Source organism: Bos taurus, chromosome 11 (assembly GCF_002263795.3).
Source record: "Bos taurus isolate L1 Dominette 01449 registration number 42190680 breed Hereford chromosome 11, ARS-UCD2.0, whole genome shotgun sequence".
NCBI lineage: Eukaryota > Metazoa > Chordata > Mammalia > Artiodactyla > Bovidae > Bos > Bos taurus.
Window position 1 is genome coordinate 71,677,460 of NC_037338.1, and position 19,148 is coordinate 71,696,607.

Here is a 19,148-nt window from a genome sequence, read left to right on the forward strand (position 1 = left end):
GATCTAAGCATTAAGTGCCAATGGTTGCTACCATCACAAAAAGAATATTTATGTGCCTCTTGAGAAAAGAACACACCACCACCTATAGTTTTGCCAAAGGAATTAAACCCAGATCTGGTTAAGCCTTTTGATTTACCTGCCAATTTGAGGGAAACACATAGGAACATACTTCACAGACAATGAGTCTGCAATCAGCAAACTCTAGACTGTGGGAAACTCTAAATGTAAGTGACCTGTGTTCTTCAGGGGGGAAAAGATGAAAGGAAAGGAATAAAGGAGGAACCTGTAGCCCCCCCCTCCCCCCCGCCAAATAAAAGGAAGAAGACTTAAAAGACATCAAATTTTTAAATTAATTATTTTCATTGGAGGCTAATTACTTTATAATTTTGTGGTGGTTTTGCCATACATTGACATGAATACAGGTGTCCCCCCCATCCTGAACCCCCCTCCCACCTCCCTCCCCACCACATCCCTCTGGATTGTCCAAGAGCACCAGCTTTGAGTGCCCTGCTTCATGCATCAAACTTACACCAGTCATCTATTTTACATATGGTAATATACATGTTTCAATGCTATTTTCTCATATCGTCACAAACTTGCCTTCTCCCACATGGTCCGAAAGTCTGTTCTTTACATCCGTGTCTCTTTCACTGTCTTGAATATAGGGTCATCACTACCGTCTTTCTAAATTGCATTAATATACTGTATTGGTGTTTCTCTTTCTGACTTACTTCATTCTGAATAATAGGCTCCAGTTTCGTCCACCTCATTAGAACTGACTCAAATGCATTCTTTTTTATAGCTGAGCAATATTCCATTTTGTATATGTACCACAACTTTTTTATCCATTCGTCTGTTGATGGACATCTAGGTTGCTTCCATGTCCTAGCTATTGTAAATGTTGCTGCAATGAACACTGGGGTACATGCTGCTAAGTCACTTCAGTCGTATCCGACTCTGTGCGACCCCATAGACGGCAGCCCACCAGGCTCCCCCGTCCCTGGGATTCTCCAGGCAAGAACACTGGAGTGGGTTGCCATTTCCTTCTCCAAGGCATGAAAGTGAAAAGTGAAAGTGAAGTCGCTCAGTAGTGTCCAACTCTTGGCGACCCCATGGACTGCAGCCCACCAGGCTCCCCCGTCCCTGGGATTTTCCAGGCAAGAGTACTGAAGTGGGGTGCCATTGCCTTCTCTGGGGGTACATGAAGACACATCAAATTTAAAACAACAGATAAGACACAACTATAGTTGAAGGATGGGGCTTCCTTGGTAGCTCAGCAGGTAAAGAATCCACCTGCAATGCAGGAGACACCAGTTCAATTCCTAGATCAGGAAGATTCCCTGGAGATGGGATGGACTACCCACTCCAGCATTCTTGGGCTTCCCTAGTGGTTCAGACAGTAAAGAACCAACCTGCAATGCAGAAGGGAGACCTGGGTTCGATCCCTGAGTAGGGAAGATCCCCTGGAGAAGGGAACGGCTACCCACTCCAGTATTCTGGCCTGGAGAATCCCCATGGACAGAGGAGCCTGGCAGGCTACAGTCCATGGAGTCAAAGAGTCGTATACCATTTAGGGACTTTCACTTTTCACTACATAGTTGAAGGCTATGCACTTGGTTAATGAAACCATAAAGAATCTCAATGGTTTTTCCTAAAACTCAGAGTAGTGTTTATCCTTGATGTGAGGAAGAAGGCTGTGACTGAGATGGGGCACAGAAATTCGATGGAGAGCTAACAGGTGACATTAGAGAGATGTCACCTGTTAGGGACAGATATTGGAGGAGGAAATGGCAACTCACTGTAGTGTTCTTGCCTGGAGAAGCCCATGGACAGAGGAGCCTGGTGGGCTGCCGTCTATGGGATCGCACAGAGTTGGACACGACTGAAGTGACTTAGCAGCAGCAGCAGCAGGGACAGATATTACTATCTTATAATTAAGGGAACTGAAGCTTAGTGGGTTTGAGCAACTCACCAAGATAACACATAAGCAGTGGTTGTGTAGTTGTAGCTCAGACACAGACTATCTGACTACAGGCTTGAGCTCCACAGACCTGAGCTCCTGCAGGGTTTATCTGTAATTTAGCATCTTTTTTTTTTAAGTTTAACTTACAAAACCTAAAGTGCATACACTTGGAGTATAACTTGTACTTGAGAGTAAAGCCCAATGAACTTTACATGTGAAACACTGCTTTCTTCTGATGGTTTTAATATCCATTTAAAGAGAGAAATGCATAATCTCTTTAAGAAAATATGTTTGCCAGGGCAAAACCAAGTTGTTAACAATTTAAGATTAACAAGAAAGGTACTTCAGAGACCACAGCAATAAGTGAGCTTTTCCTGGAACTGGGGATAAGATAGGACGATGCTTCCTATGTGATCTAGTGTTTCAGTTTTCTTTTTTTACTGACCAATTAATACTTCCCAGGGATTTATGAAGAAAGCCAAGGTATGGCTTCACTGGAAGTAAGAGATGACAAAGTATTTTCTCTCCACAGAAAAAAGAGACAGGCATGGGGTATTAGAGTAAGGGCTACCGTGGACATAAACTTTTAGGTTAGCTAATAAAGGGTTCGGAGAAGGCAATGGCACCCCACTCCAGTACTTCTGCCTAGAAAATCCCATGGACGGAGGAGCCTGGTGGGCTGCAGTCCATGGGGTCGCTAGAGTTGGACATGACTGAGCAACTTTACTTTCACTTTTCACTTTCATGCATTGGAGAAGGCAATGGCAACCCACTCCAGTGTTCTTGCCTGGAGAATTTCAGGGACGGGAAGCCTGGTGGGCTGCCGTCTATGGGGTCACACAAAGTCGGACGCAACTAAAGGGACGCAGCAGCAGCAGCGGCAATAAAGGGGTAAGCTTTCATAGCATCTCCAGAGCAGGCATAAAAAGACACCAGAAAGATTTGTGCAAATTAAAAATTTTCTTAAAACTATAAAGAAAACTAGAATGAAAAAGTACTTTGATTTCAGTTAGGTTTAACGCAACTATTTGAAACTGTACCTTAAAATAGGTCTAGCTCTTTTGCATATATTCAGTGTAACATCTAGCCTTGGATTTGTTTGTAAATCATAGTAGTAAATATTTGTCCTGTTATTTTAAGAATTAGTTTTTATACCAATCACAATAGGAGTAATGATAGTAAGTAACATTCCTAGAGGGCTCTGTGGTAGTCCCTGAACTAACCAGTTACAGACATCAACTCATTTACTCTTCAGAGCCACTCTTGGAAGTAGGCTGCAATTCTGTATGTACCAAAGCACACAACTAGTAAGCCACAGACCTGGAACACCGAGACTTCTATGGCTCTTGTGTGTTAATTTATGCACTGCTTTGCAGTTACCTGGCAGTTAATCCTCTAGTTGGGCCAATACTGCTCTAAATTAGCACCACAATCCCCATGGTAGTGGTACAACCTTAATGGAATTCAGAAGAAACTAAGCGCTCTCTAGAGGAAATAATCTGAGTCCATTCTATTTCAGGGAAGGAAATATTAGAGGTACACTTGATCTCTATGCTTAACTTGCTATAACTAAATCTTTGACTCATTATCAGACAGGATTTAGCCTATAAACTATAGATTTCTCTATTACAGTGATTGTTGGCACACAGTAGGTACTCAGTATTGAATGAAAGTGAAAACAAATACATGAGTCAACAATCACAAAACTTTGAGACACATTGTATAATCTTCATAGTTCCAAAGAAGTAAACTGATCATCTTTAGTGGCCTACTTCTTTTTAAGTAGTTCAAAAGGCTGAACTGAAAAAAGGGTAAAAAGCAGGATCCTTGGAAAGAAGAGTGGGAAAGAAAAAGACCAATGCAAGGAGTATGTAGCCAAGAGAACCAATAGAGAGGGTAATACGCGATGATTCAGGTTTTCTCACTAATGCCTAAATATATATGGATATTTGTCTTTTATTTTCAGTTTGCTAGGAGTCACTATTATCCTGAAAGGTGAAACTATAAGGAAGATGTACCACTTCATCACCTTCCTATATTACCAGGGGAAGGGGGAGGGATAGATCAGGAGTTTGAGACTGACAGGTACACATTGCTATATTTTAAACAGATAAACAACAAGGACCTACTGTATGGTACAGGAAACTCTCCTTAATACTCTCAAATAACCTAAGAAAAGAATTTGAAAAAGAACAGATACATGTATATGTATATGAATCACTCTGCTGTACATCTAACACAACACTGTTAATCAACTATACTCCAATATTCAACTTAAAAAAAAATTTTTTAAGTCCTCTGAACTAAAAGTAAAGAAAAAAATCAGAGCAGAATTTTTTTTAATTCATGCATTCTTTTTTTATTTTTTTGATTTTTATCAACCCAGTTATTTTGGGTTGCTATTCACTAAAAGCTATAAGAATGTCAGTGTCGAGGCCATATGTTGAAAGTCAACAGGATTCTTTTTCTTCTAGCGTTCTCTCTTTTATTGGCAGGTTTTCCTAGTAAGATCTGTCATCTGGAAGAGCTCATTCTGCACAGTTGATGATTTTCCATAGGTTATGTTTTCAGGCTGAATCATAATCTTTTGTAGCCATAATCTGCTGAAATTCTCATCACATTCATAGAATATTTAAAACATTTCATTTTTTTTCAAACTGTAATATATGAGTTTTCCCCATCTTCACAATTAAACCAATATCAAAATGTCTTGGCAGAATTAATTATAGGGTGGGAAGGGTAATTAAATTTTAGAGCTTAAAACCCCAAATCTACTACAGAGTTGTAAACTTAGAATTTTATGTACTCTTAACAAAGGTTGTCTGCATCAGCCAAGCAAGTTCACAGATGTTACATTGCGTGACTTGATTCTGATTTACGGTTAAGATTGTTAGAACTTGTATTGTGCCCTTGTTACACATGTACATTGTAAATATTGCATAAGAAGACTGGAATGCAATAGCCATAAAAATAATTGTAGGCTATTACATAATCAGGAGTCTGTTTCTATCCTTTATTAGACTAGTCTCATCATACCAAGTAAAATATATATACCAAATAAAAATAGAATGAGTTCTAGAATTATATATCCTTTTCCATGTTTTCTTCAGATTTAAGATTTTAATTGCTATAATGTGGATCATAATGTTTTTTTAAAAAAATCAGCAGAAAAAGCAGAGTTCGCTAAAATAATAAAAGAAATCATCTACACTGTCATGTTGTCATTCTACAGATACTATATCGGTTCAGTTCAGTCACTCAGTTGTGTCTGACTCTTTGCAACCCTGTGAATGACAGCATGCCAGGCCTCCCTGTCCATCACCAACTCCCAAAGTATACCCAAACTCATGTCCATTGAGTCAGTGATGCCATCTAACCATCTCGTCCTCTGTTGTTCCCTTCTCTTCCCACCTTCAATCTTTCCCAGCATCAGGGTCTTTTCAAATAAGTCAACTCTTCACATGAGGTGGCCAAAGTATTGGAGTTTCAGCTTCAACATCAGTCCTTCCAATGAAAACCCAGGACTGATCTCCTTTAGAGTGGACTGGTTGGATATCCTTGCAGTCCAAGGGACTCTCAAGAGTCTTCTCCAACACCACAGTTCAAAAGCATCAATTCTTCAGCACTCAGTTTTCTTTATAGTCCAACGCTCACATCTATACATGACCACTGGAAAAACCATAGCCTTGACTAGATGGACCTTTGTTGACAAAATAATGTCTCTGCTTTTTAATATGCTGTCTAGGTTGGTCATAACTTTCTTTCCAAGGAGTAAGCGTCTTTTAATTTCATGGCTGCAATCACCACTTCCAGTGATTTTGGAGCCCAAAAAAATAAAGTCTGACACTGTTTCCACTGTTTCCCCATCTATTTCCCATGAAGTGATGGGACCAGATGTCTTGATCTTCGTTTTCTGAATGTGGAGCTTTAAGCCAACTTTTTCACTCTCCTCTTTCACTTTCATCAAGAGGCTTTTGAGTTCCTCTTCACTTTCTGCCATAAGGGTGGTGTCATCTGCATCTCTGAGGTTATTGATATTTCTCCCAGCAATCTTGATTCCAGCTTGTGCTTCCTCCAGCCCAGCTTTTCTCATGATGTACTCTGCATATAAGTTAAATAAGGAGGGTGACAATATACAGCCTTGACACACTCATTTTCCTATTTGGAACCAGTCTGTTGTTCCATGTCCAGTTCTAACTGTTGCTTCCTGACCTGCATACAGGTTTCTCAAGAGGCAGGTCAGGTGGTCTGGTATTCCCATCTCTTTCAGAATTTTCGACAGCTTATTGTGATCCACACAGTCAAAGGCTTTGGCATAGTCAATAAAGCAGAAATAGATGTTTTTCTGGAACCCTCTTGCTTTTTCCATGATCCAGCGGATGTTGGCAATTTGATCTCTGGTTCCTCTGCCTTTTCTAAAACCAGATTGAAGATCTGGAAGTTCACAGTTCACGTATTGCTGAAGCCTGGCTTGGAGAATTTTGAGCATTACTTTACTAGCATGTGAGATATACACAAACACATTTTTTTTTTAAGCAAATTCTTCCAGAGTATATACTGTGTTCAGGACAGTACCCTAGAATGCAGGGAAATATAAAGAGAATACTAATTCTGCCATAAAGAGCTTAAGCTCACAAACATGATCCTTTCCTTTCTACGTACCACTACTACTGTATCATGTCACGTCTAGACATTTGCTGTCTCCTCTAACCTACACTTCTGGCTTCCATGTGCCATCTCCAATAAATCTTTTAAAAAACATATGTATTTATTTATTTGGCTGCACCGGGTCTAAGTTGCGGCAAGGGGGATCTTTAGTTGCAGCATGCAAACTCTTAGTAGTGGCATGTGGGATCTAGTTCCCTGACCAGGGATTGAACCTCAGGGCCCCTGCATTAGCGGTGCCAAGTCTTAGCTACTGGACTACCAGAAAGTCCTCTATTTGTGGGCTGGACTTCAGCCACTTCTATCTAAGTGAATGAAGGAGACACTGTGAGACTTTAGACACTGGGTCTGAAGCTTCCTTCTTACTCTCTCAGAGTGCTTACCCTGGAGGAAGTCTCGTGCCATGTTGTGAGAACACTCAAGCAGCCTATAGAGAAGTCCGTCTAAATGAGGAATTACATTCTCCTGCCAACAGTCCTGTGAGTGAGCCATCTTGGAAGTGGATGCTCCAGGTAGAGATAAACCTTCAAATGACTACATCACTGCCAACATCCTGACAGCCACCATATGAAAGACTCTAAGCTGGAAACTCACAGCTAAGTCACTCCCAAATTCGTAACCCAGGGTAACTATGACATAGTGAATGTTCACTGTTTCGAGGCATTAAGTTTTGGAATAATTTATTATGCAATAGTAAATAACTGCTATACTACCTATGGGATAAATGTCTACCAGGAATAATGACTTCAGATAAAAATATAAATCTTTATGACAATATTCCCAAACAGTATACCAAAGAATAAATAGCCTCTTAACCTGTGGTATCAGTGATACAATTAGAAAGCACAGTGAGGACACAGATCATATTTATCAAGGTTTCCCCCATACACATCCTCAGTATTAAGTATGGAGGCCTAATACAGTAACAATTCAATAATATTTGTTGAATGGATGGACCCCTTTCTGAGGATGGCTCTGAAGCAGATTTTCTTACAGTATAATAGATTTTACAGCCCTGAGTTTCTTAGCAAAAGACAAGACTAGGCATGACAAATGGAGTTAGAATACAATTCCTTAAAACCCTCTACATTCAATATTTTTGGGTTTCTTTTTTTTTTAACCCTTCTTATTAAAAAATACAACTACAAGTACAGAAACTGACACACAAAAATATCTATAGCTTAGTGAATTACTAAAAGACAAACACCCTCAAAAGAACCTCCCAGGTCAAAAAATAGAACTTTGTCAGCTATCCCAAGAGCCCCTCCAAACAGAGCATGTGTGCAGACATAGTTTCCTTACATCCCATATCTAAGCAAGGAAAGTACCAGACTATCTATGCTTAGAAAAGAGAGAGGAGATTAAAAGAGAATCAGATCCAAGGGGTGATCTCGTCATGGCCAGAATCTCATGAGCAGCCAGAATCTCATGAGCAGAGTTCCTGGCTGCCAACTGTAAAACCTGTGGGTGAGAAGCAAGAGCTGTGTGACAGGATCATGAATGGGAAGCCCCTTAATGTCAATCTATTGTCTTTTCTTCCTTAAAATTTTAATACATAGCATAAAAGAGGCAAGGATGGAATTCCTGAATGAGATGTAATGGTGGTAGCAGGTCCAGACCTCACATTGTAAATCAGACAGCACTCTTGCTTTGTAGACTTTAATTTTAGGGAGCTTTATGCCACATTATTCACTAAAATTAAACTGCCTTGAACTGTTGTGTTATTGTCTAATAATGAAACAGCTGATAGTGTGCTAAGAAGGTAAATAAGTTGAATTTCAGGTATAAATTTTTTTTTTACTGAGATTATGGATTGCCTGAATGTTCTAGCATAAAATCTCAGCTCTGTGCCTGTTAATCCTCTGCATATAGGATTATGACAAATTTCCTAAAAGAGATCAACTGTCAACTAAACAGTAGAGTATTGTAATCATTCAAAATGACTGAAAAACTGAAAAAGAATAGCCTCATGTTGATTTCCAATTTTTTTTGCAACATCAGTTATGGAACCTAGAAAAGACTGAATCATTCTGAAATTACTGTGGGAACTTGCTTAACTATATTCAGGGTGGAAAACAGATGTTACGCAGCCTTAACAGGGCTCGTAAGTCTTGCTCTTTAATGACGTAATTGTTTAGAGGTACTAATAAAGTTTCCTGGACAGGCTATAATAGATTTCAAATGAAACAAGGCTAGATGACTCTACCAGTCTACAAAGCAGGACACGTGACCACAGGATATGCAAGACTGAAGCAGGTTCCATTCACAGCCAAGTGATTTGCTGAAGTAACTTTTTAGAGAGGGGTAGAGGTGGAATGTATTCGCCCCAAAAAGTTCCTGTCAAAAACAGAAGTATTTTCATAATTCTACTATATCAGAGGCTAGAGAGACCTATGTTGATCTACAAACGTGTAACAATAAAGTTCCTCCCCTTTGTGCCAAGAAACAGGCCTGTTCTACCACTAGCTTGCATGACAATCTCTCATGGTGGAAAGAGCCTGGGTTTTCAAGTGAGACAAACCTGAATGGAAACCCTGTGCTCTGCCACATACAGATAAGGTAACCTGCATAACCCAGTTAACTTCTCTCAGCTTTTATATCAAATTATTTGTTGGTAGGGGAAAAAAAGTCAAAGTGCTATAATTGATTTTTATATATTGATCCTGTATCTTGCAACATGACAAAATTCATGTATTAGTTCTAGAAACATTTTTGTAGATTCCTTAGGTTTTTCTACATAATAATCATATCCTCTGTGCATAAAAACAGTTGCTTCTTCCTTTCTACTCTGTGTGCCTTTTATTCCTTTTTCTTGCCTTATTGCACTGGCTAGAAACTCCAGTAATGAACAGTATTGGTGAAAGTAAACATCCTTGCCTTGCTATTAACCTTAGAGGAAAAACAGTGGTCTTTTCCACCATTAAGTATAACATTAACTATAGACTTTTCAGAGGTACAAGTTACCAGGTGAGGAAGTCCCTTTTTAGTCCTGGGTTTTTATTTAGAGATTTTTAATCAGGAACAGATGTTTGGTTCTGCCAAATGTTCTTTCTGTGCCTAGTAAGATGATCATACAGTCTTTCTTTTTTTTCTTGGTAATATGGTGAATCATATTGTTGGTTTTTTAAACATGCAGCCTATCTTGCACCCCTGGGATAAACTCCACTTGGTCATGATATATGTTACCTTTTTTTATATATTACTGTATTGAATTTCAATACAATATAAAATTTTATTTTGAATTTTGCATCTATATTCATGAAAGACATTCATTTGTATTTTTCTTTTCTTGTAATATCTTTGTTTGATAATGATAATGATCAGGTAATGATATCCTCACAAAATCTCTTTTTTCCAATTTTCCAAAAGAATGTGTAGAATTCTTGTATTATTTTTCCTTAAATAATCGATGAACCTTACCAGTGAAGGCATCATGTGCCTATAGTTTCCTTTACAGGAAGGTATTTAACCATTTAACTATGACAGACATAAGACTATTCCAGTTAGCCATTTCTTCTTGAATGTGTTTTGGTAAACACTGAAAATTTTTTAAAATACAAGAACACATAAGCCAACACGTCACTGCCCATCAGAGTGATGATGACATGTTACCACACCATGTAGCCTCTAGAAAACTTCACTACTCAATCTTGAGGTAAATAAATTCTTAATTTTATTTTGAACATAGTTTTTACTTCATGGACCCTCTAAAATGGTCTTGGTGACACCAGGAGTCCGGGGACCACACTTTTGCTGAGTACTAGGCTATGCAATAGAGGCTAAGAATACCATCACCATCAATATTCCAGGATTTTATGTTAAAGACTATTTTCATGAAGTAGCCACAAACTGAACAGATACTCAAAGCAGTATAGACTACTTTTCCAGAGTTAGCACAAAGTTTGAAAAACCTAAATTATTGTCCATCCTGCTTCAAGGGAGCCAAAGCATTTTATAAGCACCCTTGGAACAAAGAATGACACCAACATTGTTTCTGGGGGTCACCCATTTCAACAATATGGTCATCATGTAAAAAAAAAAAAAAGCTGTGGTAAATAGATTCAAGAAAGGAATGGGATCTTCAGAAAAATAGTAGAAAGAGGGCAAATATCACTGTGACATTATTTTGTAATGAAACTAAGATCAAAATATAAATGTGCTGTTAAAATTTGTTTTAAAATATTTTATAAAAGAAAAAAACAAAATCCCTCTCCACCAGTTCTGTATTAGATGCCATCCTAATCAAGGGCTAAAGTTTCCTTTTGCTACTCCAAGTCTTGGTGGTGCGTTTATAAAGAAAAAAAGGAGACTGGAACATTGTCTAACAGTGAACACAACACCCAGCTCAGCAAAAAAGGACAAAACTGAAAACCCCCAAGGATACTTAAGAGATTGCTGTGTCTCAGGATAAGGGAGGCAAGGGCAGCCAGGGTTCTAGAAGACAAGGTATGAGCCAGAACAGTACTTCTCAAAATATCTACGATAAAGGAGACACTACTGTTTGTTTTTTTTTTCTAATCCTTCACAGATTGATGGCTTCATAAGATACATTAAAAATGGGTTATTATAAAGAGAAAAAAATTTAAACATCAAAACGCAAACCCAATATTTTTATCATTACAGTCAACAGACATATGATTATTCTGTCAAATTGCTTTAAATGCTTCTAAAGACTATCAATTCTGTACTTATTTCTTCATGAGTTAAAACATACACTTTGGATAGGACTGACTAGAAGGTTCTGACTATACCGTTTCCTCTCCTCCACTTTCTCAGGTTGATCATTGAGTTAGGTGAGTAAGCACACCACCTGCTGCTGCTAAGTCACTTCAGTTGTGTCCGACTCTGTGCGACCCCAGAGACGACAGCCCACCAGGCTCCCCCGTCGCTGGGATTCTCCAGGCAAGAACACTGGAGTGGGTAAGCACACCGCCTACATGTATGAAAACTTCATCGAGTCTGAAACATGAGCCTTAATATTCAGTTCTACATTCCTTGAACCCTGCCTACCTGCCTCATTTCCCTCTTCCTTCTCCCCATTTTATATACTGTTTCTTGGCAGATTTCTCTTCCTGAATACAATCCCAATCATAGTACTACTTAAAACAGTCACTAAACTCCATGGTTGAATATTTAAGACTCTATCTATATCATTCCCTTGCTTCCCTGGTGGCTCAGAGGTTAAAACGTCTGCCTGCAATGTGGGAGACCTGGGTTTGATCCCTGGGTCGGGAAGATCCCCTGGAGGAGGAAATGGCAACCCACTCCAGTATTCTTGCCTGGAGAAGCCCATGGACGGAGGAGCCTGGTGGGCTACAGTCCACAGTGTCGCAAAGAGTCGGACACGACTGAGCAACTTCACTTTCACTTCTTTCACTTTCTATATCATTATGCATGTTTAAAAATGCCTTTCCTTTCTTATTTCTCACTAGTCTGTACACATGTTCTGTCATTTAAGCAAACTAAACTGTTCCACTATTCTCCAAATATTCTTTCCTTGCCACCTAAAACCATGCTCATACTTTATCAAAACAAGTCTTCTAGGCCCATCTCAAATATCACCTCCTTTATAAAGGTCTTTTCTACCTAGATGTAATCTCTCACCAATCCACTAAAGAACTTTGTACTTCTCTTATGGTACTTAATTTACTATGACTTGCATTACTATTGTCTATGCAATCATCCTACACACCAAACTAGATTTTTCTTTTATTTGAATTGCACGTCCGCTGATTGATGAAAACACATTAACAGTAACAGATGACAGTGATAAACTGACACCACCCCTGTCAAGTGCCAGGCAGTAACTTTATGATGTGAGTAGGGGAAATGCCACCATTGAGAAAGCAGCTCCAAAAAAACAAAGGGTCAACCTGTAATGATCGTATCTTATAATTCTTGTTACCCTCACTGAACTATCTGGTTTCAATCCACACTTTCCTTTCTGAATTACAGGTGGCAATACTTCCCCCATAAACGAACTGGGGGGAAAAAAAGGAATCAATATTACGGGATTCATCTATACTCTGCCTTAAAAAACCAACTACATAAAACAGGATTAGTAAAATAAGGAGGTTTAATTTTTCTTCACAAGCTCAATAAATACTAATTAATGGTGATGATCAGAGTTCTAATGAACATTGCCCTGATCAATCCTATCTGAAGCTTTGTGCATATTTCTGGGCACCACAGTTTAAGAGAGATGCCAGCAATCTGGAATACCTACTGAAGACAAGTACAAGGATAGAGAAGGATTTAAAGACTTATGACATATAAGCACAAAGGACAAAAGATGCCTAGCCTACAAAAGAACAGAATCTCTGGCTGTTTGAATATAACTGCTTCTGCTATAAAGTGAAAAACTGCATTCCTTTAAAAAAAAAACTGCATTCTGATAAATCACACATTAAAAATAAGAGGCTTATGAGAAAACTATGGCAAGTCTAGACTTTACCTTACAGTTGCCTGTACAACTCTGTAACTATAGCATTAACAAAAACCAAAGTATATCCAGTGAAACTACTAATATACCTAAAATGACATGCTATAGTTGTAATAAACAAAGAACTATTATACTAAGTATAGGACTTTTAAAAAGCTGAAGATAACTTAATGAAAGGGGTGACAAGGAAAGCCTGAAACAGCTGAGTTACAGGAAAGCGTAGAGGGACATCATCATTAGAAGTTACAGCGGAGAAGCAGGTTTTGGACAAAATGTAATGATGCCAGAGAGAAAGAGCTCTGGCTTATTGTCTTATGTTTGTTTCTTTTCCACAAAGATGGGAAGAAGCTATGCAGTAAATACTTAAAAACAGAATGTACAGCAAAACTGAGCCAAGTGGAAGGAATGAAGTGAATGGACATTGTGTGCCACAAGAACCCTTCACAGCTTGCTAAATTTATCTGCACTAGTGAACTTTCATTCAGCTGTTATTTGGTGGTCAACCTATTAACTATAAACCATGGCAATTTTTGCCTTATACTGATATACTTCCACTATTTATCAATCATGTATGAATTAATTCATGATACTAAAGCATTGTATGTAATAGAATACACTCTACTTGAAGAACTAACAAGATATATGGGGACAAGGCAACAAAGCTAGTCAACTAATAGTGATCTGAGACACAGCTCCACTATAAAATTATAATTTAGAGGAAAAAACAAAAGCGTACCATAAAAAAATAAGAGCAAAAGAAAACAGTAAAATAAAACAAAACCAAAAGGAGAAATTTCACAGAAGCTGCCTGTGACTATTCTTCATTTTCTGTAGGGAAAAATACTATGTTCAGATTACCATAAATTATATACAAAAATTTGGGGCAAGTGAAAATTTGGGTTTGGCAAGTGAAAATTTGGGTTTTGAATTCTAGATGGGGGGAAAACAGGACAGAAGAAAAAAGAAGCAGTAACTATAACTCTATCTTAATTTCAATGAAGTGCTTACTTTCTTCCTAGAACACAATAAGTTCAATACTTTGAAATATAAATTAATGACTAAATAAAATCAAAACCATTTCTATTCTGCACTTACTCCAAGCTCAGAAGTGTATTAAGTACTACCATCTTCATCATCTCACTGATATTCCCAACAACCCAATATGGTATGCAATAGCCTGACCACATTTTAACAGTTAGGGGAACTAAGACTTGGAAGAGAACTTAGTAAATTATATGCTGCTAACAGACTGTTTAAATATAAGAGAGAAGGTGCAATAAAGGAAGGAAGAAAATAAGGAAGGAAAGGAAGAGAGGAAGAAGAAAAGAGGGAGGGAGACTACAACCAAGCTCAAGGTACTAGTTAAATAAAAACAAACAGACCACAGTATTAAAAAACAACTTGAACTCTGTGAACCAAATCTTTTTTTTCTCATCTTTCTACGATGATACTGTGAAGCAATATTTCTCCCACTTTCCATCCTACAATTTAGGAAAAGGGACTGGCAAACAACTGCCCACAGTCTAAAGCCAATCTAATGTCTGGTTTCTTGTAAATAAAGTTTTATTGGGACCCAGACATAATCATTCATTTAGCTACTGTCATAGCTGCTTTCACGCTGTGACAACAGAGTTAAGTAGTGGTGATGGAGACCACATGGCCTGCAAGCCTAAAATTTTACTATCGTGCCCTCTAGTGCAGACATCTAGAGCCCCTGATCTAGAGTATGCTTTTCTCTAAGCCCGGATTCTCTACAGAAGGGAGGTGGGACAAGGACAATGAACTAAAAGCAGTCATTTGTTTCCTGCTTAATGAAGGAATAAAGGGAAATATCCTGCAGGCTATTTCTAGACCATCTCACTACTTTCCACATGATTAAGTCTCAAATGCAAATTTGGCTCAATTTTAGCAATGATAAATCAGAATTATTACTGGAATAAACAGCACCCTACTTTTATGGCACTTTCTTCCAGGTACACATTCCTGCTTTTATAAAGGTATGCCTACTCCTATTTGATTAGACAGAAACTATTCCTTTCAGATAAGATGAGGGTTTCCTGGGAATTTTTTATGGTCTTTCAAGCACCAGACAACTGTTTTAAGACCAGACTTCACAGGAGTGAATTAAAGCAGTCTTTATTTATAAAAGCTGCTTATTAAGTGTGACTTTATTGGATCCAAAAAATTTCATAAACTAAAAAGTTTCAAACTTTGAAGCATCATCTAATGAATGGTTCAGAGAAAAAAATTTTATAAGGATAAAATTTATTTTCACTAAATAAAAATTCATTGAATTTATATTCATTTACCAGGGTCAGTGGGTTTTTTAATATTTGGTATCTTATGCTTTCTGAGAAACAACTACAATCAATATATTACATATCACCCTAACAAGCTTGCTATATTTTTAAAAAGAAACTATTTGGAGGAAGTTATCAGTTTCCTTCCTAGCAAATATGTAAAATTAAATGGACTTTCAAACATTTCTGCATAATAAAGGACAAAGCAAGTATTCATCCAAAGGAAAAAAAAATCCAGGGAGATTAATCAGCCTAATCCTTTTTCTGGCTGCACAGAATGCAAAACCCTCCCCTCTTCCTAAGGGAAGGTAAGAAGAGTGAGGAATTTTAAAACTGCAAATTTACTAACATTCAGTCTTCCGATGACAAGTCACAAAATGTGACTATCATACACAAACTTTTTAAATGATCATGCTATCATCTCTTTCCCCCTACTATATAAAAGAATGATAGCAACCCACTCTTACCACCTTTATTCAACACAGTACTGGAAGTCCTAGTCATAGCAATCAGCTAAGAAAAAGAAATAAAAGGAATCCAAATTGGGAAGAAGTAAAATTGTCACTGTTTGCAGATGACATGATAATATATGTAGAAAATCCCAAAGATTCCAGAAAAAGACTACTAGAGCTCATCAATGAATTCACTAAAGATGCAGAACACAAAATTCATATACAGAAATCCATTGCATATCTACACACTAACAAAGAACTACCAGAAAAAGAAATCAAGAAAACAATTGCATTTATAATCACATCCATAAAAATAAGATAACTCGGTATAAACTTACCTAAGGAAGTAAAACACCTTTATTCAGAAAACTATAAGTCACTGATGAAAGACACTGAAGATGACACAACAGATGGAAAGATATAAAATGTTCATACACTGGAAGAATTAATATCATTAATTCTCGATCATACAACACAAGGCAACCTACAGATTCACTACAACCCCCATCAAAATATCAATGGCATTTTCCCACAGAACTAGAACAAAGAATTCTAAAATTTGTATGAAAACACAAAAGACCCCAAGTAGCCAAAAGAATCTTGAGAAAGAGGGACAAAGCTGGAGGGATCACATGCCCTGACTTCAGACAATACTACAAATCTACAGTAATCAAAATAGTATGATACTGACATAAAAACAGACATATAGATCAATGGAACAGAACAAAGTCCAGAAATAAACCCACATACTTATGGTCAATTAATCTATGACAAAGGAAGCAAGAATATACAATGAAGAAAAGACAGTCTCTTTAATAAACTGTGCTTGGAAAATTGGACTCCTACTGCTGCTGCTAAGTCGCTTCAGTTGTGTCCGACTCTGTGAGACCCCATGGACTGCAGACTACCAGGCTTCTCCGTCCATGGGATTCTCCAGGCAGGAACACTGGAGTGGGTTGCCATTTCCTTCTCCAATGCATGAAAGTGGAAAGTGAAAGTGAAGTCACTCAGTCATGTCTGACTCTTAGCGACCCCATGGACTGCAGCCTAGCAGGCTCCTCCATCCATGGGATTTTCCAGGCAAGAGTACTGGAGTGGGGTGCAATTGCCTTCTCCCGGAAAATTGGACGCTACTTGTAAAAGAATGAAACATGAACATTTTCTCACATCATATACAAAAATAAACTCAAAATGAAGTAAAGACCTAAATGTAAGCTCTGAAATCATGAAACTCCTACAAGAAAACATAAGCAGAACACTCTTTGACATAAATCACAGCAATACTTTTTGGATCTGTCTCCTAAGGCAAAGAAAACAAAAGGAAAAATAAATCAACAGGACCTAATTCAACTTAAAGCTTATGTACAGCAAAGGAAACCATCGACAAAATGAAAAGGCAATCGACTACACGGGAGAAAATATTTTCAAATGATATAACCAATAAGGGGTTAATATCCAAAATATACAAACAGCTCATATAACCCAATATAAAAAAAAACCCATATAAATAGCTCATACAACTCAATTAAAAAATCAAATAAAAAAGACCTAAATAGAAGGGGCAGAAGATCTAAATAGACATTTCTCCAAAGAACACAAACAGATGGCCAACAGGTACATGACAAGATGCTCAACACTGCTAACTATTAGAGAAATATAAGTCAAAACTAAAATAATATATAACCTCACATCAATCAGAATGGCCATCGTCAAAAAGTCTACAAATAATAAATGCTGGAGAGGGTATGGCGAAAAATGAACCTGCCTATACTGATATTTTTTGTCCTGTTGTTTTACTCTCTTTGCAGGAACTAAAAGATCCAGAAAGATATTAGTGTTGCAAGGTAGGTCTTTTACTTAGAGTAGAAAAAGTACTTCATTGTACTTTGGGAGAGGAAAAAAAAACCACTTTCCAATTTTGCCAAATAGGTTCTACCTTTTTCCTATCTGACTGGCAAGGAAAGTAAGGGCATAACAATCTGAAGATAGAATTCTTAGAACAGAAAATACAGAAATTTGATTTTGAAGAGGGAAAAAAATTACATAGATTATGATCCAAGAAGTGGGTTTTTTTTTTTTTCATTTGACCTTCAAGAACATGAGCAGAGGCAACACAAAGTTCAAATAAACAGGATAACCATTCAAACTGATAAGGCCCAACAGATCAAAGCAAAGACACTGTAACTATACACTAAGGATTAAAGTGACTATGTGAATAATAATCCTCTCATATACTATTAAATTTTGTTTTAAATGAGCAGAAATAGAGTTTTAACTGGACATATGGAAGTCAGTGAGTCTGTTACGTAAGAGTCTCCAAGGAGACTTTGTTATTCTAATAGAGCACAGTAACTGTTGAAACCAAATTAATTATGCTTGGTAATTACAGGTCTAATATGTATATTTTCCACAACAGAAGTATTGAGAAACTAATATAAATTGCTAACTTTCATTCTCACTTGGATTTCACAACTCTTGGATACAGAGTGGGAAAACAGTCAACTAGAAATAAAAAATGAAAATTTAATGAGGCACAAAAATCCCATGTTTTACTTAGGGGGGAAAAAACTAATAAATCCCATGGGCAGAATGCTAAAAAAAAAAAAAAAAGCCCTAATTTTTCCTATGGTCTACAGTTTATATTCTATCAGACTATACTTTAATTCCAATCACTATCAGGAATAATCTCATGTTATTTATGACTACAATAATACACAGGAATACTTGCACGAGGATTTTGTCTTCTCTCTAGACTGTAAATATGATTAACTCTCTGAATAACATCAAATTTGGAAGGCAGAAATTTTTCTTACATTACAGCAAAGCTATTATCACCACAGGCTAAACGTGGCTGAGGCGATACCCAAAACCACATCCACGATAAACTTAGGCCCCTGTCTCAAGAGTTCCTGTTCAGAACTTGCCATTTCACTGGTCCATTTAGTTTCTTTCACCTGACTTCCCTGGTGGCTCAGTGGTAAAGAATCCACCTGCCAATGCAGGAGACCCAAGTTCGATGCGTGGGTTGGGAAGATCCCCTGGAGAAAGAAATGGCAACCCACCCCAGTATTCTTGCCTGGAGAATCCCATGGACAGAGTACTCCGGTGGGTTACAGTGCATGGGGTCACAGAGAGTCAGATACGACTGAGCTACTAAACAACAACAATCACAGCCTCGTGTGGATTTGGGTTCCACCTCTCCTCTACAAAGCATTTTGCAGACCCCTTCCCAAAGCAGCGGCTCCCAAGCCATCCCCTGCCCTCGCTGTATTTTAAAGTGCCATATACACTGACCTAATTCAGTTACAGATCTCTCTAGGGCAGTC

The 19,148-nt window shown here is 37.8% G+C and overlaps 1 protein-coding gene across 6 annotated transcripts in view; it reads right to left on the bottom strand.

The window, feature by feature from the left end:
- Nucleotides 1-19,148, bottom strand: part of BABAM2 (BRISC and BRCA1 A complex member 2) — a 422,242-nt gene that overhangs the window by 263,792 nt on the left and 139,302 nt on the right. The window lies entirely within an intron of this gene.